This window comes from Crinia signifera, chromosome 9, assembly GCF_055691185.1.
Source record: "Crinia signifera chromosome 9, ASM5569118v1, whole genome shotgun sequence".
NCBI classification, from domain to species: Eukaryota; Metazoa; Chordata; class Amphibia; order Anura; family Myobatrachidae; genus Crinia; species Crinia signifera.
The window spans coordinates 77,550,628-77,557,279 of record NC_139225.1 but is presented as its reverse complement, the minus strand read 5'-3'; the positions used below and the strand labels follow the sequence as shown (position 1 = coordinate 77,557,279).

Here is a 6,652-nt window from a genome sequence, read left to right as displayed (position 1 = left end):
CACTGTGACGCTCCCAGTCCCCCTCACCTCCCCAGTCAGGTCCCTGTGTCAGTAATAGAGATAAGAGTGACGTCACAATGACACTCCCAGACCCCCTTACCTCCCCAGTAAGGTCCCTGTGTCAGTAATAGAGATAAGAGTGATGTCACTGATGCTCCCAGACCCATTCACCTCCCCAGTCAGGTCCCTGTGTCAGTAATAGAGATAACAGTGATGTCACAATGACACTCCCAGACCCCCTTACATCCCCAGTAAGGTCCCTGTGTCAGTAATAGAGATAAAAGTGATGTCACTGATGCTCCCAGACCACCTCACCTCCGCAGTAAGGTCCCTTTTTTAGCAATAGAGATGAGTGATGCCAATGTGACACCCCCAGTCCTCCTCACCTCCCCAGTCAGGTCCCTGTGTCAGTAATAGAGATTAGAGTGATGTCACTTTGATTCTCCCAGACCCCCTCACCTCCCCAGTCAGGTCCCTGTGTTAGTAATGGAGCGGCACAGTGACATCACTATTATTTCTATTACTAACACAGGGACCTGACTGGGGAGGTGAGGGGTCTGGGAGCATCAAAGTGACATCACTCTAATCTCTATTACTGACACACGGACCTGACTGGGGAGGTGAGGGGGACTGGGGGCGTCACATTGACATCACTCATCTCTATTGCTAAGACGGACCTGACTGGGGAGGTGAGGGGGTCTGGGAGCGTCACAGTGATATCACTATTATCTCTCAGACCCCCTCACCTCCGTGTTAGCAATAGAGATGAGTGATGTCAATGTGACGCTCCCAGTCCCCCTCACCTCCCCAGTCAGGTCCCTGTCATGCTCCCAGACCCACTCACCTCCCTAGTCAGTTCCCTGTGTCAGTAATAGAGATAAGAGTGATGTCACTGTCGCTCCCAGACCCCCTCACCTCCCCAGTCAGGTCCTTGTGTTAGTAATAGAGATAATAGTGATGTCACTGTGATGCTCCCAGACCCTCCACCTCCCCAGTCAGGTCCCTATGTTAGTAATAGAGATAAGAGCGATGTCACTGTGATGCTCCCAGAAACCTTCACCTTCCCAGTCAGGTCCGTGTTAGCTGTGACGCTCTCAGGTCGTGTTCGCTTTGATGCTCCCAGACCCCTTCATCTCCTCAGTCAGGTCCCTGTGTTAGTAATAGAGATAAGAGTAATGTCACTGTGACGCTCCCAGACCCCCTCACCTCCCCAGTAAGGTCCCTTTGTTAGCAATAGAGATGAGTGATGTCAATGTGACACCCCCAGTCCCCCTCACCTCCCCAGTCAGGTCCCTGTGTCAGTAATAGAGATTAGAGTGATGTCACTTTGATGCTCCCAGACCCCCTCACCTCCCCAGTCAGGTCCCTGTGTTAGTAATGGAGCGGCACAGTGACATCCCTATTATTTCTATTACTAACACAGGGACCTGACTGGGGAGGTGAGGGGTCTGGGAGCATCAAAGTGACATCACTCTAATCTCTATTACTGACACAGGGACCTGACTGGGGAGGTGAGGGGGTCTGGGAGCATCAAAGTGACATCACTCTAATCTCTATTACTGACACAGGGACCTGACTGGAGAGGTGAGGGGGACTGGGGGCGTCACATTGACATCTCTCATCTCTATTGCTAAGACGGACCTGACTGGGGAGGTGAGGGGGTCTGGGAGCGTCACAGTGATATCACTATTATCTCTCAGACCCCCTCACCTCCCCAGTCAGGTCCGTGTTAGCAATAGAGATGAGTGATGTCAATGTGACGCTCCCAGTCCCCCTCACCTCCCCAGTCAGGTCCCTGTGTCAGTAATAGAGATAAGAGTGATGTCACAATGAAACTCCCAGATCCCTTACCTCCCCAGTCAGGTCCCTGTCACGCTCCCAGACCCACTCACCTCCCTAGTCAGTTCCCTGTGTCAGTAATAGAGATAAGAGTGATGTCACTGACGCTCCCAGACCCCCTCACCTCCCCAGTCAGGTCCTTGTGTTAGTAATAGAGATAATAGTGATGTCACTGTGATGCTCCCAGACCCTCCACCTCCCCAGTCAGGTCCTTGTGTTAGTAATAGAGATAATAGTGATGTCACTGTGATGCTCCCAGACGCTCCACCTCCCCAGTCAGGTCCCTATGTTAGTAATAGAGATAAGAGCGATGTCACTGTGATGCTCCCAGAAACCTTCACCTTCCCAGTCAGGTCCGTTTTAGCTGTGACGCTCTCAGGTCGTGTTCGCTTTGATGCTCCCAGACCCCTTCATCTCCTCAGTCAGGTCCCTGTGTTAGTAATAGAGATAAGAGTGATGTCACTGTGATGCACCCAGACCCACTCACCTCCCTAGTCAGGTCCCTGTGTCAGTAATAGAGAAAAGAGTGATGTCACTGTGACTTTACCTCCCCAGTCAGCAGGCAGATGATCTCCAAGGTTATATTCAATAGCTTATTAGCGATGTGATTCTTCTCCTCCATTCCGTTCTCCATTCTCAGTAAATCAGATAATCTAGATGGAAGTATTCTCCAATGTCTAAGTATCGCAGTTATGCGGCTTCTGGTTAGGAAACTATTCTAGCAGGTACAGTTTCCATCTATGAATGAAACGATGACATTAATAGGGGCTAATGACTTACTGCAGAGCTCTCACTGTGATTCCTTGCCCTCAGATTAGTCCGAGACACAGTGCACAGAACATCAGAGTCTACGATGGAATCGCAAATCATCCCGAATCCCCACTTTGCACAGGGATAGAGACTGCGCGTGCGGCTGGATATGGACTCTCTTATATGTCTGTTATGAGTGTAACCCAGGACAGTGCCAACCATGGGTATCAACACTTACCCTATATACCAGGGCTGGGCAATTGCGGCCCTCCAGATGTTGATGAACTACACATCCCAGGATCCTTTGCATTAGTTTTGCTATGTGGCCATGCTGAAACTGATGCAAGGCATGCTGGGATGTGTAGTTCATCAACATCTGGAGGACCGCAATTGCCCAGCCCTGCTATATACAGATACCCAGCTGGCATTGACACCAAAAACAAACAAAACCATACCCCTTTCACATCGCACCTTAAACCCGAATTATTGCTGGGTTGATGTTAGAGCGACCCTGCTTGAGGTGCGGTGTGAAAGCTCCCAACCAAATAACCCAGGTCGACCAACTCGGCCATTTGATCCGGTTATTAGAAGGGTTGCTACGCCCGATGTGGGTTATTCAGACCTGATTGCTCCGGTCAGATTTAGCAGCACCTTATGGATATACTGCTATTAGTTATATAGTCGCCATAGCGACAGAGTGTAATCCCACCCCGTGCAAGCCTGCGAATGGTTTCCGTTTAGGGATGACAATCCCTGGGCACTTTTTGAATCCGGAGATATGGGATTGAAAAATGCTCAATCCCAGGATTGGTTTACTTAATATAACAAATGCCGTTGCGCAGAGCCAGGGACGGGAGAAGCCGGGCAGCATTTTAGTGGGTGCACAGCCCAATCTAGAAATCCGGCCAATGTTGGGGCCAAATCCTGGGATCCCGCTGTTCCCGGGATTGGCCACTCTACCTGCGAATAGCTAAATCCATTTTGCACCTAACTCACCACTGAATGATTTTCCCAGTGTGTGTGCAGTCGGGTGTGGTATGGGACTGCGACAGTCGGGATCCCAACAGTCATTAGCCCGACGTTGGCATCCCGACTGCCTGTACTCAGACAGCATGGCGAGCGCAGAAAAGCCCCTTGCGGGCTCGCTACGCGAGCCACCTATTCTATTCTACCTCTATGAGGGTCGTGGACCCCCATGAGGGAAAATAGCGGGTGGCCATCGGGCACCCGGCTGTCGGTGTTTTGACAGTCAGGATCCCGACGTCAGGTAAATGACTGTCGGGATCCCGACGTCAGGTAAATGACTGTCGGGATACCGACTGTCGGGAACCCGTCCGGCACCCCTGCAGTCTGTGCCAAGCCCAGAACTTACTCGGTGGCTTCAATCGAGGCCAGAAGGGATGTCACATGCCTTCCCAGACACGTTCAGAAAACGGACGGGTGATACCCCCAAACACTGGGTTCCTGTCAATCATCTTGCTTATGGCCACTGATATGCAAAAAAAAAAAAGACGCTGTATTTCATCAGTGGATGGCCTGAGCACTAGGATCTATATGCATGCGCAGACATTCCTTAATCGCCCGGCCTCCACATTTTTAGTCTTGCAATCAGGAGTGTATTACCCCCTACATCTCTGACTATGCGCACTCCCAAACATAGTCAGCAACATCCTCTGTCGGCCGTGCTTGAGGACATCGTTATCAAGATCAATGCTGTGGAATGCAGAGAGCAGAGGCAGAACTCTGGGAGGCAATGGAGTCATCTGCCCCCGGGCTCCTGCTCTCAAGGGGGCACCTCTCCACCACTGCCAGTTTAAATCCATTAATTGAAAGCCATCAAAATTACTTCTGTGGCTGAGTTCTGAAATATATATGTGTTCTCCCTCTCTTACATACAGTATATAATATATATTTCATAACAGACTATATATATTTTGAATAACGTTGTGTGTGTGTGTGTGGGGGGGGGGGGGGCACCAATATTCATCTTGCCTCCGGGCATCTGGGACGAACTTACGCCACTGGCAGAGAGGAGGAGATCTGGCCAGTAATGCGAAAGAGAAGTTGGCCTCAGCAACCAATGAGCTGCATATTGTCACTTTATGGACAGTGCTAGATAAATGTGACATCCCATGCACATGGATTTAAAAAAATAATAATAATATCGCTCACAAGGGCTCGTGTACACACAAGGGATGCAGTTACGATCCCGGCGGTCGGGATCCCGGCGTTCAGAATCCCGACGCCGGAATCCCGACCGCCGAAAAGCCGACACATTCTCCCTCCTGGGGTGTCCACGACACCCCTGGAGGGAGAATAAATTAGTGTGCCGAGCGTAGCGAGGCACCGGGCCCGCTGCGTGGCGAGCGCAGCGAGCCCGCAAGGGGGGCGATCCACGTCCCCCCCTTGTCGGCATTTCGGCTGTCGGGATTCTGAACGCCGGGATCCCGACCGCCGGGATTCAATACTGAATCCACACACAATATCGTTATCGACCACCCCCATAGGCTGAACATGCAGTCCAATTTTGGCTACAAAACCAATGACCTGCACGTTCAGCGGGTCCTGGTGACGTTGCAGTAAAAGCAACATGGACGCACACTCAGCCCTTCTTCATACTGGCCGAGGGGTAGGAGCCTCTAAAAGCGCTACAGAGTTACTCATTTTTCAACGAGTGATAACAATCGTCGTGACTGATAACACTTGTTGCGTATGATAATTGGTACACCAGCCAATCCGCCCCACCAGTCATTTTATTAACAAATGACAGGGGCGGAACACATGGCGGTTGGGGAGGATTGGTTGGAGCACTATTTATCATACGCAACATGTGTTATCAATCACAGCGAGTTTTATCACTCACTTAAATTAGGACCTTTGCATGCTTATATTAACACCTTCAATTCCATTCAAGTTTAAGTCCTGCTATAGTCACCCTCCCACACGTATGCCAATGTAATAATACATAAGGGATACCCACCTTCATTACTGCGGATAAGATACCACAAACTAGGAAGACCCAATTATTGTGAGACACCAAGATCAAACCATAGTCTACCAAAAGGAGGTGGGTAAGTTCAGGAAGAACCCGATAGGTCGATGGGAGCCAGTCCAAAATGCCAAAAACATCCCATCCAAAGCGTGTAATTGTGTATATATAATATAATTGTGAAATACCTGCATTACTCTTGCACTTTAGATAGATCACTAATAAAACAACCTGCAATATGACACACGTACCTATTAATATATGGGGAAATATCAGGAAGGAGGGCCACAAGCACCCGGGATCAGGGGGTACTCACCGCCACTGCATCACAAGTCCCTCTGGATTCGCTACACAGCACGCCCGGGATGCTGCGCTCCGCAGTTGCGGTGTAATGGCTGTGGCTGCTCCCAGAGGATCTCTGTCTTGTGTCCTGTGTCATCGGCTCCTGCAGCAGGAGGTGCTGGGTCGTCCATTGCTCCGCCTGTCGTGCTGTTTTGGGTCGGCCTCTGCTTCCACCTCCGGCTCCTATCAGGCTGGGGATCTTCCTCTGTCCTCTCCTCCACTGGGCTGTCACCTGTCCTCTGCGCGGCTCTTGTCCTTGATGTTGCCTAGTGTTCAAAACACACTTTCGGACAGGCAACTCTAGGGGCAGCTCCGCACCACTGAGGGGGCTTCTACAGGTCTCCAGCTAGGGGTCCTTTGCGTGTCCTTTCTCGAGAGCGGGTGTCCTATGCGGTGCCTGCAGTCCTTGGTCTCCACTTGCTGCGTCCTCTAACTTCTTCGGAGCAACCCCGGGAGAATCCTCCGGCTGGGTGTGCTCCCAGGTAATTTACCCCCTCAGCACCTTCTTCCTCGAGGTTCTAGTCTTTAACCTCTCGGCTCCTCCACGGGCAGGCACTATGTAGGACACCTCGGCAGCACACATCATTCTGTTCTCTCTGGGTTTGGGGCTCCTCCTGTGGTTGGCAGCGCGGTTCCCTTCCCTCTGGCAGGTGGCAGCAGTAGGGGACTTGGAGGAGCCTGGCTCTCCTGGCGCCATTCCTGGTCACACAGCTGCGCAGCCCCCGCTCCTTA

General features: G+C 51.2%; 1 long non-coding RNA gene across 2 annotated transcripts in view; it reads right to left on the bottom strand.

The window, feature by feature from the left end:
- Positions 1-6,034, bottom strand: part of LOC146035687 (uncharacterized) — a 21,851-nt gene extending 15,817 nt beyond the window's left edge. The window contains exons 1-3 of one of the 2 annotated variants that reach the window (XR_014460697.1): positions 5,895-6,034; positions 2,387-2,577; positions 2,178-2,269 (exon numbers count right to left, since the gene is read on the bottom strand). This is a non-coding gene — a long non-coding RNA (uncharacterized LOC146035687). Of the gene's footprint in view, positions 1-2,177; positions 2,270-2,386; positions 2,578-5,894 lie in introns of those variants that run through there. The other variant, XR_014460696.1, reaches the window with a different exon arrangement.
- Between the last annotated feature and the right edge of the window lie 618 nt (positions 6,035-6,652).